General features: G+C 34.8%; 1 protein-coding gene across 10 annotated transcripts in view; it reads left to right on the forward strand.

Annotated features, from left to right (window-relative positions):
- Positions 1-7,138: 7,138 nt before the first annotated feature.
- LOC144448710 (troponin I 2-like) overlaps positions 7,139-25,974 on the forward strand; it is a 43,293-nt gene continuing 24,457 nt past the window's right edge. For 7 of the 10 annotated variants that reach the window (XM_078138999.1, XM_078139004.1, XM_078139001.1 and 4 more), the window contains exon 1: positions 7,139-7,248. The gene's annotated coding sequence lies outside the window, so the exon portion shown is untranslated. Of the gene's footprint in view, positions 7,249-23,520; positions 23,652-25,974 lie in introns of those variants that run through there. The other 3 variants (XM_078139000.1, XM_078139003.1, XM_078139008.1) reach the window with 1 other exon arrangement.

Consider the following 25,974-nt stretch of genomic DNA (forward strand, 5'->3'; position numbering starts at 1 on the left):
GCAGCTGGCTGTCAGACAGCAAGAACTTGAATCTGGAACCAGTCATTTATTAAAATGTTCAAAATAAAGAACTTCATAGTCCAAAGGAATGTTGTTATAGTATATGGTGATCAAAGTGATCATGTTGTGTCTGTTAGCACTTGCACTTATAGACTAATATCCATTGCTGGCACTCAAGGACTATGTTACAGTTATTAAAGGACACACATGAACAACCACACAGTACGATAGTATCACTTCACTTACATGATCTGTGTGATGAATTTCACAATTCCCTCATCAATAAATAAAATTCATATACTAGAAACTTGGGTGGCTTAATATCACTGCAGTGTAAACTCTATATGAATATATGTAATATGATTCACAATCTCCAATTTCTAATTGTTTTTATGGACTGAACACAACATTTAGGACAACTTTTTATTCAGTATCTCTAAATATAACTTGTGTAAAGTAGGAAATGTAACATACAACTCGCTCTCTTTTTTTACACATGTTGTGTCCAGTCCAGTATTCAGTCATGTTTACATTGTGATATCTGGGTATTGTGATCTGTGGGAGTGTGGCATTCCGAATCTTGTATACTATGCATGCATGGAGAGGCTATTGAGTATTATAAACAGTAGCTAAATCTACAGATGTACCCAAATAAACAAAATTATTACATCTCTTTATATTTCCCATGGGTCATTCCATTTATAGTGTTTAGAAAGTGGTGTTTCTCTTTTCCCTTATTTGATGACATTATCAGGACCCTGGGTAGGATGACTTGCCGTGACCTGAGCCAGATGTACTAATATGGAATTCTATAAATACCATTGACTGCATGATTGTAAATTGTCTTCCCAGTCATCTGACTACTCAGTCTAGATCACGTTACAGGTCATGCTAAGGCAGCTGTTTTCTTCTAATATTGACCTTTAGTTTAAACATTCCGTTTATTTCAAAATTTAATCTTATTTTGGGATCCTCTACTTCCGGAGAAACTAAAAATCTGGATTTTGTCTCTCAGTTGTGATTGTTGTCAAGTGCTTTGAGATAGACTGTACATTGTGAATGATGTAAGTGGATACTGTGTCTGTCTGTCTGTCTGTCTGTCTGTCTGTCTGTCTGTCTGTCTGTCTGTCTGTCTGTGTGTCTGTCTGTCTGTCTGTGTTTTTGTCTGTGTGTGTATTTATGTGTGTGTATGTATGTATGTATGTATGTATGTATGTATGTATGTATGTATGTAGGTATGTATGTCTATGTATGTATGTATGTATGTATGTATGTATGTATGTATGTATGTATGTCTGTCTGTCTGTCTGTATGTAGGTATGTCTGTCTGTATGTATGTATGTATGTATGTATGTATGTATGTATGTATGTATGTATGTATTTATGTATGTATGTATGTATGTATGTATGTATGTATGTATGTATGTATGTATGTATGCATGCATGCATGCATGCATGCATGCATGTATGTATGTATGTATGTATGTATGTATGTATGTGTGTGTGTGCATGCATTCATGCATCATGTAATTTTTCCACATCAAATATATGAATAACTATTATTGAAGGTCCAGGAAATCATAGAGAAGTGTAGAAGTATCTCATTTGTCAAAGTGTGATACCATTTTAATTGTATCAATGTTGCCTTCCATATGTAGCATTGAGTCATATCCAGAGAACATAAAAAGTATTTTAGTACCAAGCCATGATTCACTGTTTATGGAATGAGTACAACTCCAGGGAATAAAATGTTTGTTTGTAACATCTGGTGTCACAACTGTGTATATTTATACATACCATACATTAGTTCTTAAATTCATGGTCCATAAAGGTATGAACCTAGCAGTCCAGTCTTTGCTCTAAAAACAGTTTGTTTACTCAATTGGTCTGTGACTCTGCTACAGTCGTTCATTGGTGTTCATTGTCTATATGAATGAGTGTAGCAGGCTGAGTCACAGATCAAGTACGTAGACCTTGGTGAAATCTGATTTTTAAAGAACTGAAACAATATTAGATATTTGGGATTTACTTTAAAATTTTATTATTTGACTCTTGAGTACAAATTTTCATAAGTAACAATGAGCCCAGAGTCCGTGAACATTCATTCTTGCAATATTAGACATGTCTTTTCCCTTTATTTTGATATTAATTATGTGACTTTCACAATTTGCTGATTATGTACCATACATCTTTTATATCAAGTCAGCAATGTTTATTGTATCCTCTTTCTCCCAAGTGGTATTTCTACACATCTAACTACTAGTCAGGCAAAACAGGGTTAATTTCAATATACCCCATAAAGGCATGTAGAACAGACAATTTTTACTCTCAAAACTGTTGAAAACTGATTTCCTGAAAAAAAGTGAAATTTTAGAAATGTTTTTTTCTTCATATTAATAGTTGATATCCACAATTTGCATACCCTTCAAATATTGCCAGCAAGAAATGTAACGTTCAAAATGTTCTATGAAGGACAAAAACAATATGAAGAATGCTGTTTCAATGTATAGTTTCTGTTGTAAAAAATATACAAAAAGAACTTTGCTCTGAATGATTTATAATTTATAATTAGAGATCATACATTTGTTGACCTTTGACCTTCCTAGACCAATGTGAGTCAGAAATTTTGATCTATTCAGTTTTGAAGTTTGTTGTGATTTATTGAGCCATGACAAATAATGAAAAATGTGTCACGATCTCTGAACCTGTGACAGTATAATAGTATTGAGAAATGATACACAAACATTGTGAGTTATACGTGACATGTTAGTATGACATGTATCTAGTACTTACATACTGCTAGTTAACATCTGATGCTAGATTTCATTTCAATAAGTATATGTCTAATTATGTCAAATAATATATTTATGACACATAAAGTGGAACTTTTGTTTCAAGCCCTATAATAGTTAATAGTGCCCATATAGACAAGGATTGGGTATTTATTTTGGAATTTTTTTAATTCATAAAACAATTTTATCAGGCGTAATTTCCTACTTGAAAAAAAATCAAATTGGAACAATTTCCATATGCCAAGTTCTTGTTTGCAACTCAACTTACTATTATAGATAAAGATGACAGACAAAGTTTACCGTAATTATATCAAGTGTAGATAAAAACTATTGTAGCGACTGTGAAATTCATAATAGATAGTTTCAAGATAACGGACAATGCCTGATATTCTTTTTTGCTTTGTAGTCTATAGTGTATTTTCATTCTTGCAAACTACAGCTGTTATTTCTACCGCGACACAGCGAAATAACAAACAACCTCTTGGTGATGCATCTTAGATGTTGTCATAAAAGAGGTTGTGGTTTACGCCAATGCATATTTTGGGTTTTGGCTCACATATTCCCCTTTATTTATTCTATGTATGTCTGTATCCTCCTCTGGGGATAAATGAACATTTAATCCATTTAAGAATGACTTTATACTTGATACTATTCTGCCATTTCAGGTGTATTTGATATAGGCAACAAACATATATCTAAATTGAAATACTGATATGAGTATGGTATACTATTACATGTACACTTTCTGTCAAGCTCTAGTTAGTTGGTTTAAGTTTCAGTATTTAGCAGTTTCAGCTGTATCATATCTGATATGAGTGTCATTTCAATAAATATATATTTAATTATGTGTATACTATATTTAGTAACATATATGTATACTTTTGTGGCTGTACTTAAATTTTGATATTTTGCCATTTTGACTCTGTAGAATAATTTTAATTGATTTCAGTTCAAAGTTTTTAGAATTGAAAACATATTCAAAACAAAGGATACTAAACAATGAAAATACAGTGAAATAAAGAAATTGAACTGATTTCACCACATCAGACTTTAATCGGATTGGTGTATTTACTAATAATGGTAAAACAAAAAAGGGAAAAGAAACTATATTTTTTTTAAAAAAGGACAGGCGAATAAAAATGAAAATAGCACCAGAAATTATCAAAGATGTACTGAGACCTGTGTTTAGGAGTACTCATTTGACTATGACACTAGGGTAAAACAAGCAACTAAGTTTTTGAAAAAAATAATAATGAAAATACCATAAGTCGATCATCACAGATAATTAGACCAATGGTTATGGGATATTTACTTGACTAATGACACGTAGTAAAAAAAAACGGAACTAGGTTTTTAAGAGGACAGGCCAATAAAAGATCAAAAATAGTATCAATTGGTACGGTTCTGTGTGTAAAGAATTTGCAATATGCAATATATCTCAGGCGACCTTTTCCACTTGTGTTTTGGAAATATCATTTTCTAGTAAAGGATAGTGTTTTAATGGAGTCAGGCTGGTGTGAGCCATCAACACATTCCTATGAACTGAATCAGATCACAGAGAAACGGGCCAGCAGAGATCAGAGTGACTTGGCCTGCAATGTAAACTATTTGCAAGATGGCAAAATTGAAACCTCAAGTGATCTGGAAAATAAAACAGCTGGATGTTTTGGAGGCAAGGGTTTCTGAATAAAATGCACTTTAGATTTTTTTACTCTAACAGAACACAAAATGAAATATTTGTTTAGAGAATTTGAAAGTATGTTCACAGTGGTAGATAAATCTCTAATGCTACAAATGACAAGATTTTTATTTGTAGTGTAACAGTAGGTCACACTCATTGGTATTACAAGATGGATATGAAATAGCCACGTACTAACTTGGCTGACATTAAAAAATCACAATTTTTTTTTTATCATACTGTTTGATAGACATGTATTGAAATTTTGTGTTTTTTTAGCCTACTATGTTATTTATCATTTACACTTTCTTGGGATGCCAAGTCATTATACTGCAGCTGTGTAACGGTTTGTCCTTACACCCCCCCCCCCCTCACACACACACACACATACACACACACACACACACACATACACACACACACACACACACACACACACATACACACACACCACCACCTCCCTTTTCTATTGTTTCTATTGTTTGGTGAACTTGGTTCAAAAGTTTGTATCAAATTGAATCAATGAAATATATACTACAATCTCTCTATATATATTTAGCATATTTAAATATCATTGAAATGAAATAGTTCAAGCTCAGCCAATCAATTTGTTCCTAAAGATTCACATTCTTTCATTGGGCTGACTTCAGTTAAATTCAGAAGAGCGCCCTCAATCGACAATGAGGCATATATATCTCGGCTGAAATGTCAACATTCCCACAACAGTTTCACCTTCAATGCATAGAATTGCTTATGCTAGTAATGTAAACACCAACAAATACTACATGTCCATATCGAGTCAACATTTTCATCTTATGGCCAACTTTAGATTATACACAGAACTAAATAGGTAATTACTGACTATAAAGAATCTATTGTGGTAGGTTTTAAAAAATATCTAAATATTTACATGAGATATAAGTAACCATTGACATTGTCCTTTCAGCTGTGGTTAAGTATATTGATGCTTTTAACTCTAACATTCTTCTTCTGTGAAAATAAAGGAAAATTGTGTTTTTTTCAATTAAAAATAGCACTTTGTGTTCACTCAACTCAACATTCATGTTATGATGGTCTCAATGAAATGGGGTTTATCGGATTTCAAGGTCTGTTAGAGTACTTCAAATCAGGTCATCTGAGGTCAGAGATTAATATGGCATCACCTAAGGTTACATTGAGAAGTGTGAATATCTTAGAATGTTATTATATATAGGCTATATGAATACATTTATTATTATACCTGATTGCTTTGAATAAACTTGTTTGTGGTGGAGTGGTTAAACCACTTGCCTGTTACCTGCAGGGTCAAACCCATTCTAGGTTTGATTAAATTTACCGTACTGTAAGTAAGAAGAGTGTCTTTCAGTTTGACTCTACCGAACAACGCAGGTTTTCCCCAGGTACTCAGGTACTTTGGTTTCCCCCTGCACTAAACACTGGACCCTCATCCTGTTATTTATTAGTTTTTTCATAAACTATACTAATTTGTTTATTTATTTATCTATTTATTTATTTACCATCCAACAGGCAAATTATGATAATTGTCTTATTATTTCTGTTTCAATACATATAACTGAGAATATATGATTCCTTTACTGCACTCATAATTATTTTTTCCTCTTTTACCAATTTTCATTAGGTGGAATATTCCTTGGGGACAAATTATCTTAAGAATAGAAGCTCTTTAGTTCTATCAAAACTTAGCTGTATGAAAGCTCATTCCCAGTTCTTTTGAAATAATAAAATTTATGACATCTGTCTTGTTTTCAAGAAACTCTTCCATCTTTTATTTACCGTTAGAGTGAACACAGTGGCCATATTGGATGATGGCCATATTGGATGGTGGCCATATTGGATTCTAAAATGACTAAATTTTGATATCATTTTGATCTCTATTTCAAGACATTGTAGAGTAACCCAAGATTTTATTGATTCTAACTGAGAGTAGGTTGTAGTTTTCTTGAATGGGTAACAGCAAAAGTTTTTTAAGAGTTTAATTCCAAAGTCCATTCTATGTTAATTATAACTTTTACTACCTATTGACAAACTTTTCTGTCCTTAAGTTTTGAACGTCAACTTTCATTCTCACAAACCAGAGCTGTTATTTCTTCTGCTACATTTCGAAACAGCACGTTTTGACGATGTCGTAAAAGAGGCTGTGGTTTGCAACGATAGTCAACATTCCATTCTTGTCCTACATTTTGAAGTTTTGTGTTTTCACTCCACAGTTGAGACCTACATACAGTCTGTATTTGTACCATATTCTCACTTTATTTGAAAATAGTTAAAAGTTATAGGCTCCCCTTTTGAAATGAACAAAAGGGGCAAGTGTGTCGTTGCAAAGTAAAATACTGCAAAACACAAATTTCGTGTTGGTTTGTTGGTTAATGCAGTACTCTCCAACAAACGACTGGATTTGTCCCAAGAAATCTTTCCAAAAATAAAGTTTTGTCTTTAAGAAGATATTTTAAGCTTGCTAAAAGCTTCATTGCATATTCGTAAACATGTTGGAAACGTCTTAATGTCCACATGATTCAATAATACGGCCACTGTGTCTGAGCACGACAGAAATATTAGAAATGTTAACCAACCCCCTACCGCCACTAAACTTTTAAACTTGTGGTGAACGCATCATGCCAATCAATCTTTTGTTATCCAATAACGATTTGACAATTTGATCACGTGATTCAGCTAAGTGCATCTGCCCATCTCGCTTGCAGACTCGAAGGTGCTGCCGAAGTTGCCTTGTCTTTCAGCCGGATTTTCCTGTGTTTTCAGGTAGGAATGTCAAATATATTTCAGACTAAGACACTGGAGTATGTATGAAGTCTTACTGTCGTGTCCGATTTTATGATCATGCTTGCGTTGCCGAGATTTCGACGTCTAAGCACTGCTATGCTGTATGTACAGTATCAATGATATACTAGTAACGTTATCGAAGCGAGTCACTCCTGTGAGGTCTACACCGGGAAGCCTACGTAAATACTTTGCTATGAAGTAATCTAAACCCGTATGAAACTTTCCTAAGTAACCCACACACTGTCAATGTACACGTCAGTATCAGAGCAGGGTGATATTCGTTATTTTTTATTATCATGATTGTAAAACTTAAGTTGGAGTTTACACCGTGTATGTGTTGGAATGCTAGCTTGTTTTCGTGTCGGGGTCGCATCATTCACAAAAAGCAGAGGTCATCGGCCGATGTTTTAGTACATTATAACAAGTGTTATTTGCACCGTAAAGGAGACAGGTTTATAGTGGTGTCAAAATTTACCCAAGACATCGTTAGCAGAATAGCGGTACTTGTATTTTTATGAAGGTATTTTGGTACATACTGGTGTACAGTTCGACTAGGACGGTCGACGAACCCCCTCGTAAGAAATAGTTGTGCCCAAACAGGGTGTTGATAATCTAGCGTAAAAAGCTATCCATAAAAGGTCATAGTTGAATTAACTAATTTGCACAATTTATCAACAAAAATGTCACACCGGGTTTTGTATATTACCTCATCTGTGAGAACACATTTATTTTCTTGTTAAAATGATACATATTTTGTCTGCAAAATTTTCCATTTTAGAATGCTGTTCATTGCCCAAGCATTTGTGAATTGCTTGCATATTTTCAAGTTGTAGAACCATTTGGGGAATTTGTGGGGCTTCTTTTAGGGGTTGAAAAAAAAAGTTATTTCCAACTTCATTTGCATTTATAAATTTTTGTTGCCGACATATATATGCATTACTTTCACTCATTCAGTAAGCTCACTGTTCACAGTTGGACTTGGTAGGATCTCATAGAGTGTGAAACTATACCATGTCTGAAAAGAGTATTGTACCAAACCATTCATGCATACAAAAGTCGCAAAGTTTGTATAGTGTGTGCACAGTTGTGAACAGGTGCGAGTTTACCTGAACCATGCAAAGTCTTGGTTTATCATCATTGCTATCTAGTTCAGTATTTTTAACTAGAGAATTGTTCTTTACTTTGTTTTCTGTCTGACAGCATTCATAGTTCTTTTGTGATGTAAATATGCGTGTTTAGTTTTTTCACATGTTTGAGCATTTATTCCTCACAATAGTGGAAACCATGGGTTTACTGAGTAAAGCTGGTATTAGAAGGGGTAGTATTTAAATAGAGTAGTATAATGTCAGGGGAGTGGTCCTACAAGTTCTTCAAGTTAGGAAATTTCACACCAAGCTTTAAACTCCCTGGCAGTCCTCAGACAAATATGAGAAGAATGTGATGACTGACGTTGAGCTTAGAGTATGTGTATGTAAATAATCAATTCCTAGATCTGCCCAAAAGTGCACTTGTAGGCACTTTTAGGATTTCAAGTATGCAATCTATGCCTTACCATATTAAAATAATACCCCCCCCCCCCCTGTAAGAACCTCACCAACAAATGAGCATAGCATTTAAGAGGGTGGAGGGAGGGGAGTGAGAATTTGTTTAAATCTGTGTTACTCATACACTGTTTGTCATACAGGTTTGACCAATCTCTCTGCCTTACATGTAAGATCATGCTATACAGTAATACTGTCATACATAGCAGAACCATTACCACAACAACATACTCTTTGGAAGGGGCAAATTTTATTTTTTCTAAAAAGTATTATTTTTTAACCAGTAAATTTGAACCATATATGATGAACCAATTTATAATTCTTATGATAACATGCATGTAGAAACATCAACAACATAATTTTTTTTTTTTTTTTTTTTTTTTGGGGGGGGGGGGGGGGGTTGAAATAGATTACCACTATTTTGATCTCTGTGTTTGTTGGTTTTTCTTGACCAAATTTTGAGGGGGGGGGGGAGATCAAGAGAAAAAAAGTGATGATGAAAGATTACAAACTTGGTGGTCTAGGAAGTATAAATAAAAGCCTTGAAAGGAAGTGGTTACATGGTTAAAATTGTTACATATGTCTTCCTCCATCTGTTGATAGATATTAAAAGATTACTAAGTTAAACTGACCAAGTGAACCATAATAATTGAAATTTTCAAAGACTCAATAGACATTCCTATATGTTGAATCATACACTGGTCTAATAGTCTATGCTTGGTCTGCGGTCTTTTGTAGATTACTAAACTCTCATTATAATAACAATACACATAGGCTTGCCTGGATTTTAAAAATGTTGTAATAGACACAGAGACAGACATATAGAGACACACAGGCATACACACATGTACATCTAGAGAGACAGATACGTACACACACATCTAGAGACACACACAGGCATGTACACACATACATCAGAGAGACACAGGCATGTACACACACATCTAGAGACACACACAGGCATGTACACACATACATCTAGAGAGACACACAGGCATGTACACACATACATCTAGAGACACACACAGGCATGTACACACATACATCTAGAGACACACACAGGCATGTACACACACATCTAGAGACACACACAGGCATGTACACACACATCTAGAGAGACACACAGGCATGTACACACATACATCTAGAGACACACACAGGCATGTACACACACATCTAGAGAGACACACACTGGCATGTACACACATACATCTAGAGACACACACAGGCATGTACACACACATCTAGAGAGACACACACAGGCATGTACACACATACATCTAGAGAGACACACAGGCATGTACACACATACATCTAGAGAGACATACAGGCATGTACACACATACATCTAGAGACACACACAGGCATGTACACACACATCTAGAGAGACACAGGCATGTACACACACATCTAGAGACACACACAGGCATGTACTCACATATCTAGAGAGACACACAGGTATGCACATATGGTACATGTCCATATGTGTGTTGCTGTGTGTGTGTCACTTTGTGTATGTCACTTTGTGTGTGTGTGTGCGTGTGTGTGCATGCGTGTGTGTGTGTGTGTGTGTGTGTGTGTGTGTGTGTGCATGTGCATGTGTGTTTGTGTGTGTGGTGTGTGCATAGTTATATATTTAATTGCAATACCTGTGAGAACAACATTTGGATGAGATACCCTTTACAGTAACTGAGTAACTCATGGGATTACAAGTACTTACCACCATTAACACAAATATTATAGACCAGTATATATTATTGCTAAACCACAAATATACAAAGTTTTTAATTTTAAGTATTTTTCTTGTTTGTTCTTGCTCTGTTAGCATTGTAATACTGAGCATAGTATGTTTAGTTATAGAATGATCCAGACAGAGTCAACTGTCACTTCTCACACACAACATATCAATTATCATGTTGGATGAGACGATACTGTGAAAGTTATCCAATAGCTAGGATGCTACACAAGTTAAACTTACAAATGCGATATCTTAGAACATTTACACATATCTTTTACATTAAACAGGATAGCATAAATTCCAGAGTTGGATTAAGGTGTCCGAACTTTGTACAGAATATTTGAATTATATTTCCTGTAAATATAAAACATTAAGCATTAGAGTCTGAGACTGGGTAGATGTATAATAATTTTGTCCTATGTATCTTCTGAAACATAACATGCATCTTTTACATTGAACGGGACAGCATAGATTCCAGACTAAGGTTGAGGTGATGAAACTTTGTGATTTTTGTTGTATATTTCATTAAAATTAAGTATTAGATTGGGTAGGTAAATGTATCATAATCTATCATATGTATTTTCACTCTAATTCACCATACACTTACATGTACTTTGACACACAAATGTCCGGACACTGTTTATCACTGACTGATGTTGACACCCCCCCCCCCCCCCCCCCCCCCATGTTACTTGTATTTCATTCAAAATTGATAAAAAGTTGTCTAAAAGTGTAATTGATACGTCCTGGTTCATCCTGACACCCGATACTCTTCAATACTATTTTGTGGTTAGAATGTAATATATTGACATTTTAAACTTTAATAGTTTTCTAACAATTGATAATAGATTTATTAGATCACAAATGTCAAAATTAGGACAGCATTACTCATAGTAACTATGTCAGAGTTTGAACCCCCCCCCCCCCCCCCCCCAGCTGGACCCCCCAGTGTTCTATATAAATAATACCGACATTAATTTATGCAATCGATATTATTTTTTTTTGTCAGGTCCTAGTCCTCAAGTTACAAAATTTATTGTCTACATCACCATACTGTATTGTCAAGTAATAAAATTAAGCTCAACATTTTCATAGCTTTATTGGTGGTAAAAAACACTTCAGATCTTACTTAGCAACCAGACTGTATTAGAAGTAGGTATGTCTGCTTAGTCTGCAGAGATTGGTAAGGTGACCTTGTGTGTTGTCCATTTACAGAATAAAAAACTGTCCTGGAGTTAATTTGAAAGAAAAAATTATGTAACTAATTAAAACTTAACTTATTTTGATTAAAGGCCAAAGTTTCAATCCCAGGTCTCACATTAGTATTAAACTTATCAGTAGCGCCTATGAGAATTACATAGGATTATTCGTTTGGTCATGGACCAACTCATTGATGTGCTGGACAACTGTTTTTTGCTCCTAAATTTTGATGCTAATCTGAACATGGTGTTAACTCTAAAAACCCTCTTCAGGTCAAGTTATTCAGATTGGAGAATGGTAAAAGACCAGGGAATTGTAGATACATATACCTGTAGATTTAACCTACCCATCACTCAGTTTAGAATATAAAGTAATGAAATGCCCTGTCTGTGAGAATCAGATCAGTGTCACCTCATTTTAGTTCACAAGCTTAGCAAAAATGTATACATGTATATGTAACAGTAAACCGAACCAAGTTTTGGTAACTGTGTGAGATAGATGCATGAATGTTTGTCCAGGACTTAGATAGAATTACATATCAGATATCTATACTTTAATATCACAACATACCGTGTATACGTTTCAGTTTGTTTACTTAATATAACTATATTTACGCTAGAGGGCATTTTGTTTGTATATAATACTAGAAAATAACCCTGTGCTTCACATGGGATATACATATTTTGTTTGGTAAAAAACTGGTATATGGCATAACCAAAACTCTAATACACACTAAGTCCAATCACTTCCTCCTGTGAGTAGCACTCGACAGGTGTCATCAAAGCAACAAATGCCAACAATTTCATGTAGAACTGTTTTGTGAACATAACTCGGCTAATATTTTACTAATTCATTTGGCCAAATCAGAATATATCCCTGGGAAAAACTCCCGCTTAGTATTATAGATACGTAGTATCCTCTTATTTACAAAGTTGTAGGAAAGAGCAGGATGGTTGGGTGGGGTGGGGTGGGGTGGGGGGGGGGGTACATGTACTTTTGTGTGTACCTTGAGGATACATAGTATAAGTTATAACACAGTCAATTTACAAACTTAATGAAAGCTTGAGTGCAAGGGAGGGGAGGTTACATACATATACATGTATATGATAATGTGCAATTCCTTTTCCTCATACCTAGAGAATTGTCAAAGTTTTGATGCGTAAGAGCGCAGGGAGGTAAGAGTGCAGGGAGGGGAGCATAAGAGTGTGAGGAGGGGGGTGACTGAAATAGTCTTCTGAATGGGGTGATGATGATTCAGTCCTCTTGTGTTTAAATCAGTTAGGTGCATTTAATACTTACATTGTTACAAATGAACAAATATTTTTGGTGTCCCTGTAACTTATGTTTCCCTGGTCTATATGACATGTATACAGTGACTCACAAGAAAACTTATATTTTAAAGTGGCACAAGCTGAATATATAAACTTTACTCAAGTGAAAATATTTACAAATAAATTACTCCAAACCAGTAGAAATGTTAATATTGATGCATGCTGTGTTCTAGAACTGTTGATAGTATTGTAGGGAGTTCCTGTACATTTTGTGGTCATTGGATCATTTATAAGTTATATCCTAATACCTGGTTTGAGTTCAGTTAATTGTAAGTGGTGGTTAAGTATAAATCAATAAGTAGAATACTGTGAGTACCTTTCAATTTGCAGAAAAAAATTACATCCCAAAGACATAGAAAACACAGCTTGTAGCCCTGTATTATTTGATACACAACATAAATGTACAATGTGTGTGTGAGTGTGGGGGGGGGGGGGGGGCACCAGTGGGGGTGTGGTAATAGGAGGGGTACTTTTGTATGTATTATCCACCACAGCCAACTTTAACATAAATATATGTTGTTCCACCATATCTACATAAACACTTGCATCCCACATAAATATCAGAGATTTAGAGAAAACTAAAGGTCATGATTTTAGAGCTTTACAGGCAGGTTAAATAAACAAATTGCATATTTGAGAGACAGATGACGGGACATGTTGTCAGAGCTTTCAAAACGATACTTCAAGTCTTTCCGGTTATACTTAACTATTAGAGTACATTATTACCTTAGAGTCAAACCAGAGTCAACATTACTTTAAACTTATCATATATTTGATGTTTGTTGTGTAACTCTCAACAACTTCTACAAACAAAGCCAGGCTGAAATATTGTGACCTGTAAGGGGTCATGTCATCAATGGACTGTGACCTCTGCTAACCTGCTTCTAACAGCCAATCAAAGTATGATGTTTGATTGTTTGAAAATGATTAACCAATGATAAGCCATGACCTCTGCTGACCTTCATTGGCTATCCAATCAAAATACGGTATTTATGTATTGATTTTTCCAATGATAGGCTATGACTTATGCTGATCTGCAGTAACCATCCAATCAAAGTACAATGTTTATGTATTTCAAACATGATTGACTAATCATGAAGTTGATGACCTCTGCTGACCTGCACTGACCATCCAATCAAAGTATGGTATTTATGGATTTACAATATGGTCAACCATGACCTCTGGTGACCTACATTGACCATCCAATGAAACCACTATATTTTAGTGTTTCAAAGATGAATTCAAGTATGGTTCCATAATCTGTATAATATAGCACATGTGCATTGTATACATGAATTATGAATATAGGGTGTCATTTTGAAATATTTGCATAAACAATCTATTTTACTTATTTATTTTTTTTGTAGGTAAATTACCTACTTGTACATGTAGGTACCTTTTTCCTTTTTCTAACTTATAGAATTTCACGGTCGTTGGTAAAGTGATATATCATAACATGAATTTCGTGAGTTAAGTTGTGAGAGACAGTGTACAATGTATTAAGTTATACATGGTGTGTACAAAAACAGTGTTATTGTTAAAGAGAGTATTGTTAGGTAAAATGTACAGAGGGGAAGGAGGGGGGGGGGGGGGTAGAATTAATATACTCGTACTTCCCAGATGTCATACCAGAGTTTACAAACTTTATTATGGTACAAACTAAAGATATCTATGTAAGTTTTCCAAATTTTTCCATCAAAATCGTAGTACAAGCCTAAAGGGTATGCAAATCTATGCAAATTTTACCAGATTTACTTACCCAAATTATGGTACATATGCAAGAAATTCAAATTTACCAGCTTTCCCCTCTTCAATTACCACTGGGATCCTAAATGCTTTGCAAAACCACTGAGAGAGACACACAGACACACAGAATGGCCTAATGTTGTAGAGTGTGATGTGTTAGCCAAGTAAAGCATAACAAAAGGTTTCATTTAAACACCGCAGTCTTGTAAGACTACTTATCCCTTATTTGAATGCAAAGCAAGACCCAGAGAACAGTAAATGCATGTTGTAATGGGTAAATGATGAACTGAAATAACATGATTGGTATACGAATGTCACCATAATTGTCTGCCCTCTACTCTCGCTTCATACCTAGTCTCATTTTAAAAATGTTTTAGGACATTTACTCTAGCCCGGACAATGACAGATGTTTTTGTAATGATTGTGTGGGTTGTAATGAATAGACACTTAGGGTGTGAATCAGTTTAAATTAACTTTTCACGTAAGTTCAGTTTTGTGTTTGGTATTCCCTAACTGCATGTAGTTTGTTCCTAATGTTAACACTTAGGGTGTGGAGCAGTTTAAACTTTTCAATATAAGTTCAGCACTTGTTTCAGACAGTGTTCATGTACAATAATAGGACTCCTTGTTTTTCATATTGCATCCCTAAACCGGTTGTTATTATAGCAGTACTGCCAGTAATGTGAAAGAACAGTTACCTACGACTTGGGTTAATGTTATTACCCTGGTAATTGAGCCTTCAGTTTACTAAGATAGACACAAACTAAAACTATTGTCTGCAACATGTTGATACAACAGTGATAACCTATTGAAAACTCAGTTTGTTTAGAGTTCCATAAACTTGCAGTGCTGTTTTGGAACTTCCAATGTTTACACTATCTTGATCACAGGGTGATTAGAATCAGCACAACAGAAGAACCACAATTACCCACTTGTGTAATCTACCACATTGAAAAACAATAGATTCAGTTTACATCTATCTTAGTAAACTGAAGGCTGGATTACCAGTGTCGTATTGAAGCTGCATTTCTCAGATGAAAAAACAGTTATCATTAGTTATTTTACGATTGAGATTATTTGTATTTTTTTTTTCATCACTTTGTAAATACATGTATTTCATAGTTGACTTATTGAGCTAGGAGGTTGTGTTTTCTATTTTCATCTAGTTTAATATTGTAATTTACTTTTTAAAACCTCATGTCACTATAAACCAATTAACTTATATTATTAGGGTAAGTTCAGGATGTGTTTGCTGCCCCCTAAGTGCTAGTTATATTGGGAACAGTTATGAATAATTATAAAGACAAAGGTCAGATGAGAATTATCATTTCTTTAGGTATGTAAAGCAGTTATTCTGGTAGACCTGTAGAAAAAAGTTAGTCCTGAATAAAATAATAATCCTATGTAATCCTTATGGTTACACTGATAAGATAACACTAGTGAACGAGCCTGGGATTGAAACCCGGGCCTTTAACTGATAAGATAACATTAGTGAACGAGCCTGGGATTGAAACCCGGGCCTTTAACTGATAAGATAACATTAGTGAACGAGCCTGGGATTGAAACCCAGGCCTTTAACTGATAAGATAATACTAGTTAAAGAACGTGGGATTGAAACCCGGGCCTTTAACTTTTCAAAACAAGTTCCGGCTGTTTTGCTATAAGGATATATATGCATGATGTATGTTGCATTGTAATGAATTCAAGATGTCACCTCAGTCCTACTAGAATGGGTACTCTGGGTTTTTTTTCACAATGTGGCTGTTGGTCCGACTAAGATTGCTAATAACATGGTTGGTCAGACATGAAATGTTGGATGGGCACTCCAACAAGCTGTTAGGACAACAATGAAATACATTTGTACCAAATTTAAATTTGCCATGGTAAACTGTTTATGTACATCATAGTCTGTTGTCATGTTCTACTGAAAAGCAATGAAGACCTAAGATTTGCGAAAATGGATATGGCCCCAATCGAGGATTAGTCAACTTAATCTGCCCCCCCCCCTCCCCCTCCCTAATAATGATATTGTATGAACTGCAGGTTCACATGGTGCCTTTAACTTTTATAAAAAATACAATAAGATAGGTAACTTCCAAATCAGAACTTGTAGTAACAAGTTTGAATTCAGAGTACTACAGGTGTCCATGATTTGTTGAACAAATTGAAAAAAATGTACTGAAATTTTAAACGCTCACAAAGTTAACTACAAGATTTAGTATTTCTCTTTATAGCATACAGTTTACCTATTGTCATTCTGTGAATAGGTCCCTCCTAAATAGTTAGTGTGGCTGTACAGGTCAAAGGTCACAATTCATGAATGGCACCAAATGTTTCCACAGACAATACAGACAACATCCTCTTCAGGGTTGGAGTCTTAACTACTGTGTAGGGTTGGCTGTCTTTGTATTCACTAAAACTGGATTGATATGTCATTATTGAGATAGTGACAAGAGTGTATTACGGTATCCAGTGTGAAAGGGTAGACCAAGGCACTCAGGGGTAATGTGTAGTGTATTGTACTGAGTTGTACAATCAGGGTGAAAATGTTGATCCAGGAACTTAGCTCTATGTAAATTACACATTTATAACTGTTGGGAAAATTGTACTTTGGGTGTGTAACGCTATAGTCTAGAGACTAGCTGTGGCTTCAATTCTTGTCTCACATCTAGCTAAATGAGGTCCTGAGATGACATGTCAAATTCAAACAAAGCCTACACCATAGTCATCATGCCCTTGTTAATCAATCCAAGAATTTTGGCCAGTAATATAAGTTAGTGTTTATTGGGGACAGTTACATAATTTGCAAATTTGGTGCATTTGTCAGCTCAGAATGCTACTTATACATTTTTTTACATCATTCTAATAGTTAGAGGTTTACTCATTTGCATGAACAACTTATGGTTCATGATTTCTCATTGAGCTAGATAGAGTGAAGAGATCCTGAGATTAGAAGCCATGGCAGCTAACTACAAATGTAGCAATATTAAAGCTCCAATTTGGATTAAACTGGGGGGGATTCTGGCAGAGGTATAGAAATAGTTGGTCCAGAAAAATAGTATGATGATATCATCCTTAGAGTTCTATTGAAAGGTTAAACACTAACTAGTAAACTCAAGAACCTGAGATTGATGCCTCAAATTTTGTTGTTATGAGTCAAAATGTTAAAAAACTGGCATTTCTTGTGAGTCAGCACATAGTAAGAGATAATGGAACACCACATTTTGGTGCGTAACTAGCAATTGTGTGTGTCAGTGGTACGTCAAATTGGCTTAGAGGGCAAACTGCTCACAATGGTAAAAATTGTAAAATCCAATAAGAATTTTTGCGTGACTTCAGGCAGAAGCTTCAATAAAGTAAACAGCTGCTAACCAAATGCCAGGTTTGGTATGATGACAGCTCAAAATCCCCACATGACTGTATACTAAGGTAGACTGTAAGATACGTTGTGTTGCTTTCCTCCCACACTGGCCTCCATAGAGGGGTTGACCAATGTGTGAGGGTGCCCCGTCATGGCATACTTTACAGACTAGATTCTAGGCTGATGACAAGTTGACTCAATATGAACTGTGATTTGTAGTGTATAGCACTCCAATGCAATGTATGACAATACATATGATATTACTGTATACCAAATATATCTAGTACGCTGAAAGAGGCTCATCTTTGACCTTTAACCTATTCAAAACAGTTTCAGGGTCCACTTTCATCAAGTTACAAGGACTGTTCTAGTTTTGTGTTCATATTTTGCTGTCCCATGGGAAAATCTGATTCCGGAATATATCTTGAAATGGACAAGATTCCGGACTCTATTAAAAACTGTTCATATAATCATAGGGTTGAAATAGACACTGTTCCAGGGTGGTACTGTACTGTCCATGGCTATTCCCAAGTGTTTATTATGTAGAACTGTCTAGTAGAACTTATTACATGTATGTATTACTAATATGCCTAACTCAGAGCATTAATCGGTAACTTTGTAGGAATTAAGTGATCAAGGAAGCCCTTAGTAGTACTACTAGTAGTAACATATTTGGAGTAATGAAAACTGCCATCGGTGAAACGAACAACATGTAATTGTCTAGTCTTGGCTTGAATACAATTACTGTAATGGGTGTATGTGTTGCTATGGCAACTCATTCAGATTACATAGCAACACAGGACCTTACTTAACTGTTAACACACCTATCTCAGTTGGATACATAGATGCATCAGCCACGCCCATACTAGGTCAAAGGTCAATGCATTTAGTTATCTTATATGGTGATTCTCTAGAATTTAAAATGAAATGTAGCAGTAATTGACAAAAGTTTAAAGAAATGACCTCAACAGTCCAGTTCTGGTTTGTCCTGTTAAGGTAGCCAGTGGGTTTTCTAAAGCAGGTGACCATTCAATAAATTTGTGTTATGTTTAAAACTTGAAGCAGAGTGGGTTTAATATAAAGGAAACTATGAAATGGTTTGATCAGGAAAATGAACATGAAGAAATATGGAAACAAAAAAGTGTAAAGTTTATTTCAATTCTAACACAGTTAATCATCTTTCTACCTGGGATATTTGTTTATACACAAAAAAACAAGTTGAAAAAAACAGGATTAAACCATGTATTCCCTAGAATGGTAGAGAAAAGTTTGTTATGGTGAAAACATCATGATGTATATTGAGTTTAAGTGGCACACTAAAGTGGTACTTTTACACTCACTTGAGGAGTACTGACTTTAGATATCTTAGGAAGTAATTGTTATTAAGTCCTTAGATAGAAGTATCACACAATCTCCAAAAGTAAATTCTTTGTGTGCATTTAATCTTGTCAGTTAAAAGAATTCACCTGGACCGTAATTGGTTGTAATTAAAGTCAGCATGAATGGACTCAGTCAGCTCTGAAAGCTAAGTTGTTAACTAGCACAAAGGGTTTATTCACATAGTTTTGTTAGACTTCATAATGTTGTATTGTTTTAGAAGGTAAAGCTGTGTTGTATGGAGCTGTGATCAGATTTGATAGTAGGGTTGTTCTTCCCGCTTACAGCCAAGAATAGACAAGGTTTAACGCAATAATGGGTTCATTCACTCTGTTTTACAATGTGTTGTTTTACACTGATTGTGGGTGTAAAGAGTGTTGTATGAAGTGGTCATCAGATTTGATTGTAGGGTTGTTCCTCCTGCTTCCAACCAAGAATAGAGAAGATGTAAGACAATAATGGTACCGGGTTCATTCACTCAGTTTTACCATATACATTGGTTTCTTCATGAACTTCTATGGTTTTACACATGGTATTGTTTTACACTGAGTAGGGAGTGAGGAGTATTACATAGAGCTGTGAATGTGATCAGATTTGATAGTGTAGGGTACTGGAGGTACTGCAGGCTTTTAACCAAGACTAGAGAATAATTTGTTGGTCTTGACTGGATAATGGGTTCATTCAAACAGCTTTGTAAGCCTATATTATAACAATATATTGTTTTGCACAGGTTACGGGATGAGGAGTGCGTGGAACTGTGATCAAATTTGAAAGTTGTGTTGTTCTTCCTAAAGAATAGACAAGACGTTGTTGTTCTTTTCTAGCAAAGGTTCATCCATACAGGTTTGTTAGACTATGTATGTAACAATAGATTGTTTTCCACAGATTAATGGGGTGAGGAGTGTTAATGTATGGAACTGTGATCACATGTGATAATGGGGTTGTTCTTGATGCTTAGACCAAAGAAAAGACAAGACTTTGTTGTTCTTGGCTAGAACAATGGTTCATCCCCATAGAGATATAACAATATATTGTTTTAGACAGATTAAGGGGTGAGGAGTGTTGTATAGAGCTGTGATCAAATGAGATAGTGGAATTATTCCTCCTACTTTAAGGCCAATAATGACCAAGACCTTGCTGTTCTTGAGAGACAATGGTTCATCCACACCATTTTGTTAGACAAAAAAAAACACTATTGTTTTGTCGTAATCAGTAAAGAATGTTTTGTTTACTGGTGAGAACTCTATTGAAATAAAAATAATAAAAACACTTGTTTTGGTCAATTAAATCCAACACGACCTATTGTCACCAGCTTGTCAACACTTCTTGTTGGTGAAGTTTGTCAACCAGGACACATCAAAGGCCGAATAGTTTTCACTGGTATTCTGTAACTTTAGACTAAGTGACACCAACAAATTTGAATTTAATTTCAAATCGGGGAATTTTGTTGTGTATCTACAATGCATTTTCAAATGTGAACAATAGTTGCACCAGGAAGACTAACAAGAAAATCTGGCTAGCTATTCAAGTAATGGTTCACTGCAACTCAGCAGATTAATTACTGTAAAAACAGGATACACACATGTTAAAACAAAATGAAATGAAATGAAATGAAATGAAATAAAAATTAAATAAAAATAAAATAAAAAAAGGAAAGGAAATGAAAAGGAAATTTCAGCTCCATCAATGAATTGGTGGAATAATTTGTTTGTATTCTACTTTTGTGGTTGTAAGAAGGAAATAGATAAATACCAGTAGATTGGACAATAAACTGTTGTTCCTAAGAAAATACAGAAGTAGTGTTTAGAGATAAGATGACAGAGGATGTGAAGGTTGATGACAATGATTGGATGTACAGATGTGTTGGGTAGATGACTTGTCCACATGTTAGTCCACAGACCCTTTCTATGGTTAGTCTTCATCAAGTAACTTTAGTTCTTGACCAACTATCCCATAATTATTTCTGATAGTACCACATTAATTGCAAACCTAGTGTGGATGCCAACATGGTCTCTAACTGTGAGTGGGAATGTAAATCGTAATGATGGTGTACAGGAACTAGACTATGGTGTAAACCGTAGCGATACCATGATATAGGAATTAGACTGGTGTAAATCATAATGATACCATATAGGAACTAAACTATGGTGTAAATTGTAATGATACCATATACGGTATAGGAACTAGACTATGATATAAATCGTAATGATATCGTAATGATGCTGTATAGGAACTAGACTATGATATAAATCGTAATGATATCGTAATGATGCTGTATAGTAACTAGACTATGATATAAATCGTAATGATATCGTAATGATGCTGTATAGTAACTAGACTATGATATAAATCGTAATGATATCGTAATGATGCTGTATAGTAACTAGACTATGATATAAATCAACGATACCGTATAGGTATAAAGACTATGACTATGGAATAAATCATAACGATACCGTACAGGAACTAGATTATGGTATAAATCATAACGATACAGTACAGGAACTAGATTATTGCAAACCCAGACTACATTTTAAAATGAATAAATTTTCAAGATACATTATATGAATGCAAAGAAATTCTTTGAGCACTGTTGCACTGTAACCCTGTTACCCAGATAGATAGATAGATAGACTAAATAAGTCAGTTATTCTAAACATATCAGTACTTGAATTACCAAGTTTTCTAGGGTGATGGTGGTATCCAAACAGAATTGTTCTGATTATACCAGCTATTATTATGTTCATGATGAGACAAGTTCACTTGTACAAATGTACTTTATGTATACTGTATTAAGTTTGACTGTAAAATATATCATTTGTAAATTTTGACTGTAGAATATTACATACATGTATGGAGGTTTGATTGTTGAATATACGCTGGTCAAATAGTCAATTATTAGTCTGCAAGATACAGACATGGTTCATGCATATGCTATCACAGTATCAGCCAGTGGTTACAAAGCCTGATAGGACTGAATTAGTTTTGATGCCAATGGGGTTTCTAACTAAGGTGTAAATGGTAACGATACTGTATGGGAACTAGACTAGTGAGTGGATGTGTAAATGGTAACGATACTGTATAGGAACTAGACTAGAACTGAACAACATGATGTATCTTACATCTAGTAAATTATGTGATGTACAAAAATGATATTTGGCCAGTATTTGACTGAAAAATACAAAAATGTATATAATAGTGTGAATTTGACCATACGATACATAGTCTAGATGATAATGTGGTATCGAATCATCTCTGAGAGTTGTGTCGATTCGATGTCAGGGATGGCACTACATGTAGAGTATAGAATATACTGAAAAACAGGTTTGGCAGTTGGATATACCCTGGTAAGGTAGTAAATTATGTAATGTGTGAAAAAAGATATTTGGCCATCATGGCAGTCCTTTTTGTTATCGTGTCTAGGGTTGTCCTGCAACACATTGAAGTGCTTTGAAAGCAGTGCAAATTTCAACTCTACCCCAGCCTTTAAATATCAACATAGATTAGAATATCCTATTCTGGTATGCCAAGTATGTTTCATTTGCTGTCGTAGACTTAACCCAAAATATGACAGAAACTGTATAAATTGTTACTTTTTGTGTGATGTAGACATTGAAGAGTTCTTGAGAAGCAATAAAAATAGTCTGAGTGGCCCAGTGAGTGGTTTACACCAAAGGTTAGGTGACGTCAAAGGCAGCCATATTTAAAGAGTGGGCCCTCCAAGTATGTCTGGAATGTGAACTTTGCACTTGTTAGGTTGTCTGCCAAACCAAATATACACAGTGCTACTTACAAATAATACACAGAAGAGCATGAATATTTTTTAATAAAACATCATAATACTTGTTACTCATGTAATTCAGAAAATTTTAGATCCAAAATCAGAAAAAAAGTAATACTTCTGAAAAAAAAATAGTTTGGTGTAGGTCATGTGAGTAAGGTCAGCCAATAGGATTCGAGGTAACAGCTAGCGCTAGGGGCTGAAATTTGAGAAGCGTTGGATGAATCTTGTCTGTGAGCATCCCAGCTTTCACAGAGCAACAGACATTCCAGTTCCTGGCTTCTCCTCCTTACTCCAGTCTCAAACCGTAAGTCTTCAGTTTTCTGATTTCAAAAAAATTGTTCCAAGTTTACAGTCTCTTCTGGTTTCTTATTTGGTGTAATATTTTCATGTTTTTTCTCAGTATGTTGCATTTTTCGACGTCTTCTCCATATTTGGTTCTGGAATGCGAATCATGAGTTTTCCTGTACATGTAACATTCCATGGGTCGTTAGTTTTCATCAACGGCTATCATGCCAATTTGTCGATAAACTCAGTGGGTTTCTCTCCCATATCTTGGATTATGTGATAAAAGCTGCTGGTATCTTAATTCCTCCGTTGTTAAAAGGAATATTCTTGATATTTTTGATGAAAATCTGTTGGATTTGTGGATGTAGGGGCCTGCAGAAGGTCACTTGATCACCAAGCAGTACAGTGACCCACACACTACAAAAATAACCTATGTGCAGTTTCAAGAGAATAGTTTAGAAAGTTTTGAAACAGAGAAGTAAAATGGGAAGGGAAGGGTGTGAAAATTTAGTTTTGTTTATGCGATGTGAACATGATATGATATGTGCAGTTATATATGTTAACGTCAGAATGTATGTGTCATAAGTATGTACTAAATGTCTTCCAGCACTCCTTACAGGAAAATCCTGTCGTAAGGCTACAGATAAGTATTGTGAAAGTTATGAAGCAGAAAAGGGAAAGGCGATAGAGTGAATTTAAAATATGTAGCTTTGTTGAATGAGTTTAATTTGTTGTAGTAAAGTTAGAGCCAAGATTTCAATGTAAGTTTGAAGATAAAAATTCAGAAAGTTATGAAGGAAAAAAATAATTTGGTGGATTGGAAGAATTTAGCTCTATTGAAAGAGTTTATCAGTAATTTGGTGAACATAGTGAGTATCGGAGATTCCAATCTATGTGCAATATGGTGTCGTACTTGTGACATGAAACATTTGAGGTCACAGCCAGTGAGCTATTAGATTATATGCCAGAGGAAATGCTATCTGTGGATGGTTTAAATTATGATATATTTTCACTAGACTCAAACTTCTGATATTGACAAATCCTAGCTTAAAAATTCTTTTTCTTGAAAAATGAATTGTTTAATTCCGGAATGAAGCTTTTCACAGAGTAGGATTCCAGCTGGCATTGAATAATTTACCATCACAGTAGGAAGGGGTTCTGTGACCTAGACAAAGATTTGACCTTTTCTGTTTCATTTATTCATTCTTTTATTCATAGTCCCTGAATTCACTTTCCATATTTGGAAGTAAAGGCAAATTGTTATTCATTCCCAGAATCCTCTGCAAAATATCAACATTATTGTCGGAATAAGTTAGCATTTTCAAGTTTTTATTTCACCAGTAGCCATGTTTTGGAATTTAGTATCGAAAACATGGTAGACACAGATGAGATTTCATCAAATATTTAAAAAAACGGATATCAAATTACTTATTGAATCGTAATCAAAGTTACATACATGAGCTTGTACATTAGTATTTCATATATGAAATGATAGTGTCCTTTCACAACATAGGCCTCAAATAACAGTGTGTTTGAAAAGATTTGGAATTGCTGGTAAAATTAGCATATGCAAATTAGTACATAACTTTGAATACTAATTAGCATTCTAGTGAGGAACTGCAGTAAAAGACTTTCAAGAGGAAATATAGCCCCTAAAATTTCACTGTAAAGAAAATGTGTTCGTTTGGTTACTCATAATAAATGTCTGTGAATATCTTTGATATGGTTCCTTTATAGTTTTACCTGGTGTATTGTAGAAATAAGTAGTCATTAAATTATTTGTAATTTAAAAATTCATATTTTCATAGTTTTGAAAATTAACGTTTTATTGTCATTTACACTACTAGTCGTTTTAGCTGGAATGTCAGCTTGCACACATTTAGAATACTTTCATTTTAAGAGCGTGGAAAATGTGATCTTTTTTTATGCTCGAGAGCAGTTTATAGTCATTCTGGAGGAAAGCATGTGTCAATATAAACTACTTGTAATATCCAACTTGAGTTAAAATTCAAGGATTTTATGAGGTGAGACTCTCTGTGTATAAACAAAACCTGTACACTGCAACTTTGTGGTCAATAGTGTACACACAGGTAGGCAAATAAGTCAACCTGGACTTGACCTATGACCCTTCACAATGTTGTGGTGCCTGAGTACATACATGAATGACAGGTAGTCAAATTAGTTAACCTTGGCTTGACCTCTGACCTTTGAAGGAGAATTATCAACTCTAGATCAACTGCAGTGTACTTGACTGAGATATCAGATAAGATTAAATCTACAGTGTAGGGTGTTTGCCTATTCTGTAGTTCATGGGTACCTGTAACTGTAATATTGTACACTGC

Source organism: Glandiceps talaboti, chromosome 17 (genome assembly GCF_964340395.1).
Source record: "Glandiceps talaboti chromosome 17, keGlaTala1.1, whole genome shotgun sequence".
NCBI lineage: Eukaryota > Metazoa > Hemichordata > Enteropneusta > Spengelidae > Glandiceps > Glandiceps talaboti.